The sequence below is a fragment of the Abramis brama genome (assembly GCF_963993115.1).
Source record: "Abramis brama genome assembly, chromosome: 24".
Lineage (NCBI taxonomy): Eukaryota > Metazoa > Chordata > Actinopteri > Cypriniformes > Leuciscidae > Abramis > Abramis brama.
The window spans coordinates 8,984,137-9,001,883 of NC_139986.1; positions in this window are offsets into that span (position 1 = coordinate 8,984,137).

Here is a 17,747-nt window from a genome sequence, read left to right on the forward strand (position 1 = left end):
AAAAAAAAAAAAAAATCTGCATTTTGAGATTTGTTTGGGGATTAATCAAATGTGAATGGAATAATGAGTTGGTTATTCTTAATGTTAAAATGATACACACAGGCTATGATCAGAATGGAACACTGGCCTACAATTTATTGAATAATGTGCAGTATACACTGCTGTATACTGATTTTGAAAAGTGAGGCATTATTTGACAAGTTTCAAACTGTAGTATGCAAAATTGTTGTCACACCTCATTAAGTAGCATGTGAGTGGCACTCAGTTATCATCTAATATATATATATATATTTTTATGTATATATATATATATATATATATATATGTGTGTGTGTGTGTGTGTGTGTGTGTGTGTGTATATGTATGTATCCTGTGCAGTGTGTTCTGATGTATCCTGCACATTTTGAAAAATGTATAGGTCATGCAGCAGAACAGAACATTTGCATGCTGTGCTGAGTATACATATTAAATACTACAGCAACAGTAAAAGTAGTATGCAATAAGAAACAGAGAGATTTCCAGGAAATAAAGGTGAGGAGGACGTTGCATTTCTTGCAGCTGCGGTGTAAGGGGCGTAACGCCATAACACTCGCCTAGATGACATTATAGCAGCACGCTGGATCCTTAACACTTCTCATCCCTCACTTTCTGGCACGCAGGCCGGCTTTTGCAGAAACCTCGCTGACAGATCGACAAAACACGCACTGCAAACAGGAAACAACCCCCCCCCCCCCACACCCTAAAAAAAACACACACTCATGCATACACACACAAAAACTTATTTTCTTTCTAAGTATAGCCTAATATTCCAAGATTAAGCTTTCTCCTTAATTATTTTCATTTTAATTAGTAAATCTTAATTAACAATGAACATTTACCCTTAAATTTTTTGGCGTGAGAATGAAGGAGGGTGGGGTGGGGGGTGGGGGGGAGCTAGTGAATAAATATGACAATCTTTTTGAGTCCTGAAGGCAGGATTACCGATGCAGGCAGGCTTAGTTATTAAACACGTTCTAAATTAAATGCCTCCATGAATTTTGTACAGAAATATATTTTCATAGTTTTGCATGCCAAATGTGACATTTTATATTTGAGATTCATCTGCCACTGTAATTTTGGAAATGTCATATAAACAAAGATTTTGTCATTTACCAATGAAATTACTATGCGTGGCAGGTCGACCATTGCTTTTCTGGCTGTGCGGGTTGTTTCAAGTCAGCAAGCCATAAAATATCTTTATCTCTCTGAAACACAGCAATTTGAGAGATAATGGAACAGTGACTGGGGGGCACGGATGCCAGGCTGAGGAATTATACTACAATCTCACTGCGTTTACTGCCTCCCTCAAAGCTGACTCTCTGTCTGCAAACCAAGGCTGCAGTTACTGTTAAGGCCCTCTTACAGGAGTCATTACAACGCAAAACCTCGCTGCAACAACTGAACTATCTGCTTTGGCTGATGTCCTCTTCCTTTAGATTTGGTTAAGTCAGAAGACTTAGGTGCAGCTACCTGTTCTCATACGCTTTCATTCTTTGCATATTCTCAGGAAATGTGTAATATGTCTGCCCCCATGACTGATATCATTAACAGGATACTGAACTTAATCACATTATTTGATTCAGCTCTATTAGTGTGTAACTCAAAAGAACATTTAAAACATTCACGTTATTTCTACCTTTGTATTCTTTATTTATAATTACAGTCTATTTGCATTTGCCCATTAATCAGCATTACATTTAAATGGGTTCAAATACAATTTGTGCTTTCACTAAATTGCTGAATTTTTACATGCTGTTCAACCTTTTTATGTTGTGACATTTCTGCCTTTTAAATAATGGTTTGATCTTTCTGACATCAGATTTAAGGGAGTGATATCAGTCTTTTATGACCACATGGTTCAAACAGAGGCAAGGTTATCTTGCAGTTACTAGTTACTCAGTATATAATTGATTGGCATCTTTAAGCTTTGTTATAGGAAAAAGTGATACATTTTAAAGGAATAATATTGTTCTTGGCAACAATTAAAAAGAATACTGTCTGTAAATAATGTGCTGTGGTGCAATATTTGTACTCTGGCTGGTTTGCTAGTTGGCACTTAGACAATTTGCATTGCTTTCAAACCTGTTTTATAGTGTGTTGTTTATTATAATGCACATTAAAACGGAGTGATACCACAAGCTTTTCATAAAGGCAGAGAGATGTTCACTGCAAGAGAGATGGTGTGCGTGTGTGTGTGTGCGTGTGTGTGCGTGTGTGTGTGTGTGTGTGTGTGTGTGTGTGTGTGTGTGTGTGTGTGTGTACCTGCCACTGGAGGACAGATTTGATGCCTAGTGGCTCTGTGTTTTCTGTCTCTTCAATAATTTCACCATATTGGTCGAGGATCTCAGCCTGCTGTTGACGCAAAGAATTCTGCAAGCGATTCTCCGCCCTGATAATACACATACAGACACATTTACTTTGCTATCTAAATGAGGACATAGCATAAAACGTTTAAATAAATAAATACATTTCTTTAAATCATCCTTCCAATTGAGGATGTCAACAAAAATAATTTTATGTAAACCCAAATGTTAAGCAATTAGTACAACATCAGCCAAATCATTTAAAATAAATAAATAAAGTAATATCAGATATCCAGGCCACACTAGATGACAGATTCTACAATACTGTGACTGAAAGTGTTGGAAATCTGTAAAAAAAAAAAAAAAAAAAAAAAAAAAAGATGTGTCACAGCATCCTTTGAATATTGGTGGTGTGGCCTTGATGTGATACAGACGTCTAATATGACTAACAGCCACCCAGCGCTAATATGAGAGGACATGGAGAGGGTCATCTAACAAACCTCTGCACCAGTGTCCAACTAACATCCCTGATTTCATTAGATCAGTCTGTGTGGCGCTGCACAATTATTAAAAACTTAAACACAGCCGAGCCTGCAGGCCTGACACTCAGAAACAGAGAGAGAGGGAGGGCTGTAGACTGAAGTGAACAGGATGAAATTGATGCTACTTTGCGTCCAATGACACGGACAGATTTCCTCGCCTTTGGCAACTTACCCAGAATGCACTGGTAGAGACAATACAATGTGGAGTATATTACATCTCCTCACAAATGTCAGCAAAATGTAAATGGCTTTGGAAACACAGATTAATGATTATTTCACATCAGATTGGATGTAGAGAAATTCACGCACCGCTGGAACACAGAGTAGAGTCTGTCCTGCAGAACGGCTTCCTCCTCATCTATGTGCCTGATCTGCAGAAGCAAAATAATACACATTTAAATATTACAAAAACTTTTGATTGTATTCAATATTATGAAGAAACCCAATTTTAAAATGTGACGTAGCACAGCAACTTTAACAGTGATCCATGATAAACCAGACTGTCACATTAAAAATGATAATGTCGAGTAAAACGTTTCATTTACTAGCAGTGCTTGCAATGCAGCGTAATAATAATAATAATAATAATAATATTTAAGGTACATTTTGCTGTTGTTATGACACTCAACATGTATCTTGCTCAAATAAATGAACACAATGGTTATGATTGGAATCGAATACTACTGCAAAATAGAATGCATTACGCGAACAGTGTTAAATCTACACTAAATATATTAGCAATAAGATCATCTGGTGATTCTTTGAATAAAGAAACTGTGCAAACTATTAACAGTAAACATGTTATATACTGCAGAAATAGTAAGATTATTATGGTAGTATGCTATTGCCATAAAAAAAAAGACTGAAAAACTGAAAAAAAGTTTGAAAGGATTATGTAAGTGGATAGTTCTGTCTACACACACACACACACACACACACGTGTGCATGTATTTTATTAAGAATACATACTATTTATACATGTTCTATGGTATATAATTGTATAGCATTGTCCATGTTAGCCTGTGACTGTGTGTTTGAGTGATAGTAGTGTGATTGATGGGGAAAGACAGCAGAAGGTCTCAGCAGCAGCTCCTGTACCTCAGGAAATCTCATTTGACATACCTACAGTAATCTTTCCTTTTTCTGGACACACATCAGTACCTTTGAATTTCCCCTTAAGAACGACATTACTCTCTGCTTTCTCGCCCACACCTTTTCCTCTGTCTTCCCTCGCTCTGAACGCTCTTCCTGCCAAAAAGGAAAATCCATGTTCTTGTTTAGGACCAACAGACTGCATTCTGCAGCTGTATGTGCGGCTAACTTGAATTCAGAACATCTAAAGAGACATGTTAATACAATCTTCAGGCAAACCCTACAGACACACACCGCAGAATTCAGTCAGCACGTTTAAAAGGCTTTATACTAGCTGACTGACAGTGGTATATCCTGTGCTGCTTAAACACACACTGTGAAATAGCTGTGGAGTGTGGTAGGGATAATGTTGTGTTTTCCGAACAGTTGGAGAGCAGAATAAAGCTCTCATCTGCAGTCGCACATAAACCAAGAGTGATTATTCAACACACGCCATGACTCAAACATAACCATTACATCCCATCCGCTCCTTACGCATTCATTTCTCACTTCAACTTCACATTCTCTATTTAATGTGCATCTCTTCATTCGCATTTCAGTCATATGTTGCCAAGACTGATTACAGCTTGAATATGTTGGCTAATTCTGATCTTGTTCAACGTAATTTAGCATTTTGTGTTTTTGACAATTCCTCCATATGGAATAACATTCAGTTGAAGATTGAAGCGTCTAGAATATGACCTGCAAAATCTCAGATTAGCTGACAAGCTCCAGATTTTTTAGCTTTGGTTTCAAATGAAAAACAAAACAATGAATTCTATGCAGACATAAATAACATGAACTTATTGTACATTATATTACCTATAATGTACATTCAAAGAGGGTTTTCACCATAAACAATACATCTGGGCCACATATACAAAGAAATACAAAAAAAAAAAAGATATAAAAGGTCATCCTAGTATAGAATGAAAAAAAAAAACCTGTATAACCTAGTATAGAATACAAAATAAAATTTCACAAAAGTAAAAAGTCACATTATGTGAGTCTACTTAGTGAGCATTTAAAGGCATGAAAACACTTTCTAAAGATGGGCAGTATGGTTATGTTGTACTTTAAGAAAAATCAAGCTCAGTGAAAAACAAATTCAACAAAGATAGTGGATGAAGTGAGAAATGTTGATTGTAAATACAGCTTAGCAACATGCTAATAAATGTACAGTAAAACTGTTGGACAACAAATTCAAAACAATTCACTAATTTTAGTCAGGATGCTGCACAGATGCAGCACAACTTCCTAGACAGTACAAAAAAAAAGCAGCTTGCGAAGTTTTGGAATATAACTGTCTAAGCTGTTAGACCACGCTAATGAAATTTTAAGTTGAGCTGCTCATGCGGTTGGTTTGATTCCAAATTGTGTCATGTCTCAATCCCATTCCCTCCATTTGTCAATAAAAACTAGAAAAACCCCTAAAATAACACAAGCAAAAGCATAAAAACTGAGAGTGCTGAAAGAACAGTATATTCTGAACAAACCCCGATAGCTTTGTTGATTAAAAAATAAAAACTTTGTTGTGTCATCTCTCGCGATTTGCAGACAGACTGTAGACTGGGTGTAATAAGTCTGGCTGTGACATGAGCAACTTCAGAGCACAGATCATTCTGACCAGCAGAGGCTTATGGGCTTATATATAACTGACCTGTTCCAGCACGGGTTTGCCCAGTGGAATCATGTCTTTCTGCACACGCTCTCTGAGCTGCTCCACATACTGAGGGATGGCCTCCGCTCTCCTCTCCAGTAGCTCAGTCCTTCGTCGATCCCTCAATCCATCCTCAGCCACTGGTTCAACATCCTCAACATGCTCAGACACCACCATACCTACCATACAAATGCACTATGGTTATACATCAAAGACACGTCAAACACAAATCTGAAGAGTCAATGATAGTGATGTTAAGCCCCGCTCAGAGGTTTAGACACATTCCTCATCTGAACCAAATTACACAGAAGCACGATTTAATTAAACCAGTGAGTTAATCAAACAGAGTAGTGCTAATGAAGGCCTAATGTGATTGCACTAGCTTCACAGTGCTACACAACACACAAATGGGGAAACACCTGGATCAAGTGAAAAGATACATATTAGGTCTGTTAAAAAAACCTAGTGAGCTGCCTACCTAGACAGCATTTTAAGGCAATCACAGGCACTCTGCTGATGTGATGGATGTTCAAAAAGATATATACCTTCTTTTGGCCCAATTCTAAAGTAGCACGGCATGTATCCTTCATGCATAAGGCAATCTCATAATACATTATGACAGGCTCAGTGAAAGCATTTATCCAAGATGGCAGAAGCAGCAAGATGCTGGTTATAAATCTAATTTATTCAATACCAAAAAGTACTGATACAAATAGTTAAATTCAGTCCAAATAAAAAATTACTTTAATATAGTCCAATATTTGTGTTTGTTGTATTTATTACTCTTAGCCTATTATTACAACTTGCTAACATTCAACTCTTATGAAATCAACTGCTCTGAAGGAGGAGCTCTATTTTTTTTTTATTTTTTTTTACACATACTATTTGGAGTGTTCCAAATCCAGAAGTAGACAGCAAGGCGGCTATCAAGGTTTTGGAACAGAGAACCTCAAAAGTTGGTCGCATTGAGTCATGGGGCCCTATTTTAACGATCTAAGCGCATGGTCTAAAGCGCACGGCGCGAGTGCACTTAGGGCGTGTCCGAAACCACTTTTGCTAGTTTAACAACAGGAAAAATGGTTGGCGCACCCGGCACATGGTCTAAAAGGGTTGTCTCTATTCTCTTAAAGAGTAATGGGTGTGTTTTGGGCATAACGTGCAATAAACTAATCAGAGTTTCATCTCCCATTCCCTTTAAAAGCCAGTTGCGCTCGTGCCATGGCATATTCGCTATTTACATGGCGGAATTTGCAAGCTAGAGAAGCATTCAGTTTTTCCGCTTGCAAACAGGGAAACGGATCTGCTCATGCGCGAGGTTAAAGCGCATGAGGAGACCATCTACAGGTCAAAGTGTACACGCATTGTGGACCCGCCTATAGGCGCACATTACTAATGTGCTCTTTAAATAACAAAAAAATATATATTGCGCAATTGACTTTAGTCAAGGTTTCAGTTGGTCAATGTGAATGTCCACTGTCTATTTTTGTCTATTTCAGTTGCCTCAAAATAACAACGCGGCAACAATGTGCCTGAACACACCTCGTTTTCAGACCAGCACGCCAGTGGGCACACAAATGGGCGCAAATGCATTTGCTATTTAAACAACGTGGCGCAGGACGTGAAAATGATAACTGCGTTGGGCTGAAACTAGAAAAAAACACGTTGCGTTGCGCCTGGCACTGCATTGTGTCGGGTGTATGATAGGGCCCATGATGTTTTGTCTGCCACTGGAAAGAATATTTGAAGCGCCAAATGGGTTCCCTCAGAGTTTTACTCATTGCATACTGGACTGTGCCCATTCTGCTAATGATGCTCCAAACCCATTTAAGTGTTAGAAGTGTGGAGATATTTAGAGAATTAGCACACTTTGGACTACAGGAGGTGGCGGTGAAGAAGGCTTGCAGGCAATTGTCTCAAGTCTATTGTGACTGTGTTAAAGCCTCATGGATGGATGCTACCCATGATCGTCCTCCTCCTTCTACTGTTTGTGTGTTAATCCTGTATCCTCTTTCCTTCTGTTTCTTTGAAGGATTTTATGAGCATTCTAAGACAAAAGTGAAGAGGCTAATCTATATACTCCAGCTAAATCCACAACAATCCAGTTGAGTGTTAGACAGCTAACACCGTATTCGTGTGTACCGTGAGGCCTAAACCCAATGACGGTCTGGCAAACCAATTACAACTGCTGTGCGGTACCTCAACCGATCCACTGAGAGCATTTTACACCAAGACAAAAGCAGCATAAGCCCGACACTCTACTTGGGAGAGAGTCTTAATCCGACCCTCTGCTAATGGGACAAACACTGGAGTCACACACAACAATGGCTCTCGCACAGGAAGTTGAGCTCAGTGCCTACCTGAGAGCTCAATGCTTTTTTGGGGAATTACAACAAAAGCATCCTGCTGGGTAACAACATCCTACATGTAAAATCATGAGCATCTCATAATGAAGTTAAATAGAGGAGAATCAATATTTTATAAACATGGCCGGTGTAATTTATTTCCACAACATTCACATGATGTCTCCACAGAACAGAGCCTTGTTATAAGTTCAGCCCAGTGTAAAAATCTACTGCTCAGTGGATGCTCTTTCAAAGTTCATATGATTTATATTTCTTTTAAGCATTTACTTTGTTTCAGAGGTGTCACCTAAAATTCCTAATGATAAAAAAACAAATCTCCCTTGAAACTCTAGAAGAGAGATTTTTGAGACTAGTTTTTCAAGAGAAAGGTCTGAGTAAGCAAAGTCTCTATTTGATCCCATTGATGGCTGGGAGAAACAATTGAGATATTTAAGACATTGTGTTTTTTCTTTCCAAAAATTCCAAAAATCTTTACCTGGTAAATCTATGACAGTGGAGGCGTCTTCTTCCTGAAACATTTCGGAAAGTTTCTCATAAAGGTTCCTCTCATCTTCATTCATAAACTCTGGGAAGAAAAATCAAATTTGAATAATATTTCAGCTGACGGATGGTACATTTTATTGCTGTGCTCTCAAACACCTCTCACTGACTGATTTCGCATGGATTGCAAAGTCCAAATGTAACATAAAGGAGCATATGGCATGAATTTCCAACAACTGACACTAATTCCTGACCTTCATTTACATTAAATGATTATAGCTCAGAGCTAATAATAACATGCTAGTAAGTCCAATGTAAGTCGTTTGACAGCAATGAAATTTATGCAAAATATCATTTGAAGGTGTCCCCACCTCTGGAGTGTCATTATCAAAGGTTTGTAGGTTTGTGAGGATTGTGGAATATTACAGGATGGCGATGTCCAACAGATATAGTCAAAATGGCTTTTCTGTTAATAGCCATGTTTCATTATAACATGCATATGACTTTGCTCCCCAGAGCACGCTTTTAATAGACGCGCTGAGGTGCACATAGCGATATTGGAAGGAACCCCCTTCATTTAAAGGAAGTTAAGGAAAGCATGGGGATCGGAAATGGAACTGACCAATGACAGGTGACCTTCGGCAATGACAGTCACAGCACCGCTCAATCTTGTGGCCCATTGGTAAAAGTATTTACATAGACCGGCCCGCCCAACACTCTGACAGGCTGTGAGTGATCTCACTCACCCCGCTTTAATGAACTGAGATGGCCTATTATGAGAAAAAATGGCATACTTAATTCCAGCTCATCTCTGCCTCCGACCCCAGTCATCCTGCACCGCCTTGGGTCACCCTCCACCGCCGACGAGGGGTCAAAGTAATTTTGGGCACCTTCATTTCCTGTGGAAAGTCCAGGCGGGCAAAAGAGAGAAAAGAGAAAGTGAGGGGGGCTGATGGTTGGTGGGCTGGGTGAAGTTAGTGATTATTAGAAGCACATGATGTGAAAATGTTAATTCTGAAAGTCCACACCGCTCTCGCCGGCTGGCACAGGCTACCTGATAAGGCCCCGCTCGGTCACGTTTCCCTGATCTGCACTCAAGAGGGCCCAACGCTGCTCAGGGGCCTAATTAGCATGCTAGGAAAGGTCAGAGCAGGCAATCTTTTAAACACAACCTGCCATATGTTACCTGTGTTCAAAAGAACTAATAAGAAACGTGTATAAGTAAAGGAGCCCTAAATTTCAAAGACAATACCCTAACACTGCTCCGGGGTCATCGGTCAGAGAAAGAGGGAGAGAAAGCGAGAGAAGGGGCGACAAAGCAAACGCTGTATCCCATTGACTTCTTATTTGCAATTGCTGACCTTTGGGCATCAAAGCGTCTTACCAGAGTTTTATAGAAATCCAGCAGCTAGAGGGTTATTCCTGTTAAACAGTTACTGCTCTCTGCTCTTCACTACTCAACACCTACATATCTCAACCACAGGTTTGGCATATTGAAAATGGCTCGAAAAGCTGTGAAAGATGCATCCGAGCAAACCTCAACTATAAAAGAGCTGATATGCTTAGAATTTCAGTTATACTACAAATTAGCAGAACTGATGGTGTCTAACGAAAAAGCGACCTGAAATAATTGTTTTTCAATGAGAGCTGTCAAGTATTTCAAATCAGAAATAAAATCAGTAATAAATTTGACTTCTAAAACAATGAAAAAAAAAAAAAAATACATTTGGAAATCATGCTAAACCTGTATATTTCAGTCTGATCCTGCCAATGAACATTGCTACTACCTTCTACCAAAAAGGCAACTGGATCTTTAAACCCCAAACTGGGACTTTTTATTCCTTCTACAGCCATAGTGAGAGTTGCAATTTCTCTCATCAATTTATTTATTAAAAGTATATCCTCCTACTGATACTGTCTCAGTTTCTGGCGTCATGAACAAACGCGACTTTTGGCAGTGCAACAAAGTTGTGTTGACTTCATGCAAATGAGCATCGATGTGAGGCTGCAACTACCAATGGGAGTGCACACAATGATCCCCCGCCTGATACAGATCGACCTCAAGCGATTTAAACGTTGTCAGTGTGAACGCCCCATTTGACTGACATTCACCCATCAAATAAATTAAAGTGACTTGAGTCTTGAAGTAAAGCACTTTCCACGGTAAACACAGTTTGGCTTCCATATCTGTTTTTGTTGGAAGGGGCTGAACATTCATATTTGCATAACGTTGGCGGTCTTTGAAATTATGTCTTTGAATTATATCTTTGATTTAACTACATGGCCTGGCCAACTTCCAGTGTTTCTCATCTTTAATCAAACTCTCCTCTGTTCTTCATGCACACTATCAATAATGTAGAGCTGCAATGCAGTTTGATGCTGCTAGAATAACACTGATCTGTTAGGGAGCATGCTTATAGATTTAGGGTGGGGAAATCAGGCCATTTTCGTACATGTAAGTAAATACATTCTCAACTACATGCTGACAGAATTTACAAAAACAGCCAAAAGACAGCTTCTCTTAGGACAAAATTATCTGTCCTTTCTTTCTTTTTTTTTTTCTTTTGCAGTGTGAAATGAGCGTTGATGTAGTATTTATCAAAGGAATTGAACACAGCGGTTTTACTTTTGAAATTATGCATAGGCAAAAGCTAAGGTTTGATCTCAGCTTGAATTTGATAATCATTTGAATTATTTACATGCGGGAATATGCCTGCCAGCTAAAACACTCTATGTTCATTCCAGTGCTCTGTGAGCTTTCACAACACACACAAAGACAGGAGCCGTCTGAAATTTAAACTCCACTCCAACTTTCTCTACTTCTGTTTTTTGTTTATTTACTTGCTCCGTTGCCTATTTTGTGGTTTCAGTTGTACGTATTCTATATATATTAAATCTCTGTTATTAGTAATATGAAAAATAGTTAAATGAGAAAAAAAGCAAACAAAAAAAGTGATCTCATTGTAAGTAACTCTCATGTTGAAGTACAGAAACTGCAATCACCTACAAATATCAGGGTTTGTTTTTAAAATAATTATTATTAATGTATCAGTGGTGTGCAGTGCTGATTCAAAATGAGGAGGCAAAGTCCTCACAGTTTTATTTAGAGTCCCCTTGTGGAGAAAATCAAGTTTTAATGTTGTGTATAGGCTATATCTATGTGGTGTTTTTTAAAGTCCATCTGAAATCAAAATTGACCCTATTTACTTTGTTAGCGCATATTACTAGTCTTGTGGTGAAAAATTAATCCGTGCAAGTTAATACACAGAAAAAAATTGTTTGCCGTCGTAATCTTTAATCAAAGTCTGAAAAGTTACTTCCGGTCTGGAATGGTGTTCCTTCTCTGATGATGTAGGTTTGACGGCTTGGGTTGGGAAACGCTTAACCACTCCCCTCAAACCGTTAGTCTGTTATGAGCAGAGATGGAGAGGAGGAGCGCTAGAGTAAAACCCTGCCCTCTGTTCAATATTCCTTTTCACTGGGAAATACGTCATAACACTGGAGAAAAGTCGTTTGCAACTTCCGGTTCACGCGGACTTTAATGTGCTTTAAGACAAACCATGTGCAAATTCATGTCAACACCATTGCTGAGTATTTTCTCCTTGTTTCCGACGTCACAAACTACCTTGTAATCAATCATGTAAATGTGCTGGCGGGCTTTAGCATATCATTAACAGCGAACTGCAATGGAGTCACTCTCGAGAGATGCCAGGTTATCCAGATATATTTTTTTGTTGATAAGAAAAATCGGGTAGATTTCACAATATAGCAGGTGTATGATGTACAGTGAGGAAAATAAGTATTTGAACACCCTGCTATTTTGCAAGTTCTCCCACTTGGAAATCATGGAGGGGTCTGAAATTGTCATCGTAGGTGCATGTCCACTGTGAGAGACATAATCTATAAAAAAAATCCAGAAATCACAATATATGATTTTTTAACTATTTATTTGTATGATACAGCTGCAAATAAGTATTTGAACACCTGTCTATCAGCTAGAATTCTGACCCTCAAAGACCTGTTAGTCTGCCTTTAAAATGTCCACCTCCACTCCATTTATTATCCTAAATTAGATGCACCTGTTTGAGGTCGTTAGCTGCATAAAGACACCTGTCCACCCCATACAATCAGTAAGAATCCAACTGCTAACATGGCCAAGACCAAAGAGCTGTCCAAAGACACTAGAGACAAAATTGTACACCTCCACAAGGCTGGAAAGGGCTACGGGGAAATTGCCAAGCAGCTTGGTGAAAAAAGGTCCACTGTTGGAGCAATCATTAGAAAATGGAAGAAGCTAAACATGACTGTCAATCTCCCTCGGACTGGGGCTCCATGCAAGATCTCACCTCGTGGGGTCTCAATGATCCTAAGAAAGGTGAGAAATCAGCCCAGAACTACACGGGAGGAGCTGGTCAATGACCTGAAAAGAGCTGGGACCACCGTTTCCAAGGTTACTGTTGGTAATGCACTAAGACGTCATGGTTTGAAATCATGCATGGCACGGAAGGTTCCCCTGCTTAAACCAGCACATGTCAAGGCCCGTCTTAAGTTTGTCAATGACCATTTGGATGATCCAGAGGAGTCATGGGAGAAAGTCATGTGGTCAGATGAGACCAAAATAGAACTTTTTGGTCATAATTCCACTAAACGTGTTTGGAGGAAGAAGAATGATGAGTACCATCCCAAGAACACCATCCCTACTGTGAAGCATGGGGGTGGTAGCATCATGCTTTGGGGGTGTTTTTCTGCACATGGGACAGGGCGACTGCACTGTATTAAGGAGAGGATGACCGGGGCCATATATTGCGAGATTTTGGGGAACAACCTCCTTCCCTCAGTTAGAGCATTGAAGATGGGTCGAGGCTGGGTCTTCCAACATGACAATGACCCGAAGCACACAGCCAGGATAACCAAGGAGTGGCTCTGTAAGAAGCATATCAAGGTTCTGGCGTGGCCTAGCCAGTCTCCAGACCTAAACCCAATAGAGAATCTTTGGAGGGAGCTCAAACTCCGTGTTTCTCAGCGACAGCCCAGAAACCTGACTGATCTAGAGAAGATCTGTGTGGAGGAGTGGGCCAAAATCCCTCCTGCAGTGTGTGCAAACCTGGTGAAAAACTACAGGAAACGTTTGACCTCTGTAATTGCAAACAAAGGCTACTGCACTGTCAGGATTCCATCACCATCTCCTTCCACTCATTTCCTCACTCCGCCCACTCAGTCATTCACACGCTCATTGTCACCTGATTACTAATCACCGTCACCTGGACCTCATCATCAGTTCACCCATATATACCTGCTACAAACATTCAGTCATTGTCTGATCTCGTCTATACATGACACAGACTCTCTGCCACACTTACCTGTATACCTACCTTCGATCCTGATCTTCTCAGCCAGTCACCATTCCGTCTTCTAAGGAACTCCTTCATCATCATCTGCAAGAGAAAGAGAGAGAGAGACTTGGTTACACTTCAGTTAAGCTATCATCTGAAATTCAACTTACTGTTTACTCACCTGTTTCGCTGTACCGATCCATTCTGCAAATTAAAGCATTTAACTTACCATTCTGTCTGCTTCGTCTATGCCAAACCTGACAGAAGATCAGACCACCATGCAGAATCCTTCGGAATCCACAGCGAATTCACCTGTCAATCCGATCGCCATTCATCAACACACCTCTTCAGCTTCACTTCCTCAAGCGCCCGTTGCTTCGTTCACTGCCTCAGCGTGTCCCATGGCCCGAACAGCGACATTCTCCGGTGAGGCGGAGGACTGCAGTGGGTTTCTACTTCAGGTATCTTTGTATTTCTCCATGCAAGAACATCAATTCATCAACGATTCAGCTCGTGTTGCTTTCATCATTTCACTTCTGTCTGGGCAAGCACTTCAGTGGGCACAGTCTCTGTGGAATTCGGATTCGGAAGTCGTCAAATCCCTCTCCGGTTTCATACAACACTTCAAAGAAGTTTTCGGTCAAACAGCTGCCGATTTATCAGTACATGATCAACTCTACAATCTTCGTCAAGGCCAATCTTCTGTGAGTACTTTCTCTTTACGATTCCGCACTTTAGCGGCATCCAGTGGTTGGAATGAGGCAGCATTGATCACAGCTTTTCGTCATGGTTTGAACCCTAACATTCGTCAGTTGATGGTGGTTTACGACGACAGTCTGGGAATTGAGAAATTAATTCAAAAATCCATTCGAGTTTCGCAAAGACTATCAGCCTGTGATTCTCTGACTCCCACTGTATGTCCTCCGCCCACGGTTCCATCAGTCACTCCTCCAGCACCAGAGCCTATGGATCTCGGCTCCGCCCATCTTCCAGCTTCAGCGCGTCAACGACGAATTCTTCATAAACTCTCTATTGTGCATCTGATAATCATCTTCTCAGCTCTTGCCCTGTTCGACCTCCATGCCCAGCGGTAAGCACAATTCAAGTCTCACCTAAAATTGAAGCTTTAAATCGCACCACCGTGCATGTATTAACTTCTCGTATTTGTGTCTCAGCACAAGCCCTTATTGACTCTGGTTCGACTCTGGGCTCTGTTTCATCTCCACACAGCTTCTCCAAAAATTGAACATTCGCAAACATCGCAATTCTCAAGACCTCCATGTACAAACCATCCAGGGAAAACCGCTGGGTCGAGGTCGAATTCGTCACTGTTCACCTACTCTGACGCTGCGTGTTGGTTGTCTTCATTCAGAGGAGATTTATTTTATGGTGCTGGAGGAGTCCACCACTGAGCTCATCCTGGGACGCCCCTGGTTAGTTCAACATCAGCCGACGCTCCACTGGAAATCTGGTGAAGTATTACGTTGGGGTGAGTCCTGCCATTTGTTCTGTCTATCATCCATCAAGAAAATCCCTTCTTCATCATCGACGCCTCAGAAGAGGTCCAAAGTTCCTGTTTGTTCCACCTCGGTTGAGAGCCCTGAAGTAGAGCATCAAGTAGAGATTCCAGTGGAGTACCAGGCGTACCAGGATGTGTTCAGCAAGAAACTGGCTACTAAACTACCACCTCATCGGCCATGGGACTGCGCAATCGACTTGAGGTCTACCTAAAGGTCGTATCTATCCACTGTCCATCCCGGAGCAGAAGGCCATGGAGGAGTATGTGGAGGAGGCTTTACAACAACAGTTCATCCGCACATCGACCTCCCCTGCCGCTTCAAGTTTCTTCTTTGTGGGTAAGAAGGACGGAGGCTTGAGGCCCTGCATCGATTATCGTCATCTCAACTCTCAAACCGTCAAATACAGTTATCCCCTTCCTCTGGTCCCAGCTGCCTTGGAGCAGGTGCGTGGGGCTCGCATATTTTCGAAACTGGACCTTCAGAGTGCATACAACTTGATCCGTATACGGCATGGAGATGAGTGGAAGACAGCGTTCATCACCCCATCTGGCCATTATGAATATCAGGTTATGCCCTTCGGGCTGTCCAACGCTCCAGCGGTCTTCCAAGGGTACATGAACGAAGTGTTCCGTGAGTACCTCAACCGCTTTGTGATTGTCTACATTGACGATATCATCATCTATTCATCTTCAATTGCTGAACACCATCGTCATGTCATTCAAGTACTAGAGAAACTGAGAGAACACAAGCTTTACCTGAAACTGGAGAAGTGTGAGTTCCATATCACCACTGTTCAGTTCCTGGGTTACATCATTGATCAGCATGGTATCCAGATGGACCAGAGGAAGGTGGAAACAATCCAAGACTGGCCATTACCCACATCTGTCAAAGAACTTCAAAGATTCCTCGGTTTTGCAAACTTCTACAGAAGATTCATCAAGAACTACAGTCTCATCAGTGCTCCTCTCACATCTTCATTAAAGAATCGACCCAAGTCTCTGTCCTTGAATCCCACAGCTATCCAAGCCTTCCATCGCCTCAAAGAAGTCTTCACGACAGCACCAATCCTCATCCATCCCAATCCAGAACTTCCTTTCATCGTTGAGGTCGATGCATCTTCCACTGGGGTTGGAGCGGTGCTGTCACAGCGGCAGGGTGAGCCTCCCAGACTCCATCCATGTGCCTTCTTTTCCAAAAAGCTGTCCCCTGCGGAGCAAAACTACGACATCGGCAACCGGGAACTGCTAGCGATAAAACTGGCTTTAGAAGAATGGAGACATTGGCTGGAGGGAGCAAATCACCAGTTCGAAGTAATTACAGATCATCGCAACTTGGAATATCTTCGTGAGGCAAGAAGATTGAATCCTCGCCAGGCCCGCTGGGCACTCTTCTTCACTCGATTCAACTTCGTTGTTACTTACCGTCCAGGAAGTAAGAATTGCAAGGCAGACGCTCTTTCCAGACTCCATCATTCATCTTCAGAGGACCTCAGTACTGAAACCATCCTCCCTCCAGCCTTAATCCTCAGTCCCATTCTCTGGGACATCGACCAGCAAATCTCTCAGGAAAATTCTCGCCATCCTGCTCCGCCGGGAGGTCCAGAAGGGCGTACTTTCGTACCTCAACATCTTCGTACTCCCCTTCTGGACTCTGCTCACACAGTTCCGGGCTCTGGACATCCAGGTAGCAAGCGTACCCTCTCGCTCCTCAGTCAGCGGTACTGGTGGCCGTCTATCTCCGAAGATGTCTCCAGGTTCGTCCGTGGCTGCTCAGTCTGCGCCATCACCAACACTCCCAGGAAACTACCTGAGGGTAAACTTGTGCCACTACCTATACCCAGACGCCCTTGGTCACACATTGGAGTGGACTTCATGACTGACCTTCCTAGAACCGGTGGATTTACCTGTGTGCTCGTCGTTGTGGATAGATTTTCCAAAGGCTGCAAGCTGATACCTTTACCTGGTTTACCCATGGCTTTAGAAACAGCTGAAGCATTGTTTCATCATGTATTCAGAAATTTCGGCATTCCAGAAGACATCGTTTCGGACAGGGGACCCCAATTCATCTCCCGGGTGTGGCACGCCTTCTTCAAGCTCCTCGGGGTCACTGTCAGCCTCTCTTCAGGATATCATGCGCAGACCAACGGCCAGACTGAGCGGAAGATTCAGGAGATAGGACGTTATCTGCGAACTTATTGCCACCAGTACCAAGACAGCTGGAACCGATACCTCCCCTGGGCGAAATACGCTCAGAATTCCCTCACTCAGCGTACCACCAGGCTCACCCCCTTTCAGTGCTTCCTCGGATATCAGCCACCTCTTTTCCCTTGGTCGGGTGAGCCCTCGGAGGTTCCAGCTGTCGACTTTTGGTTCCATC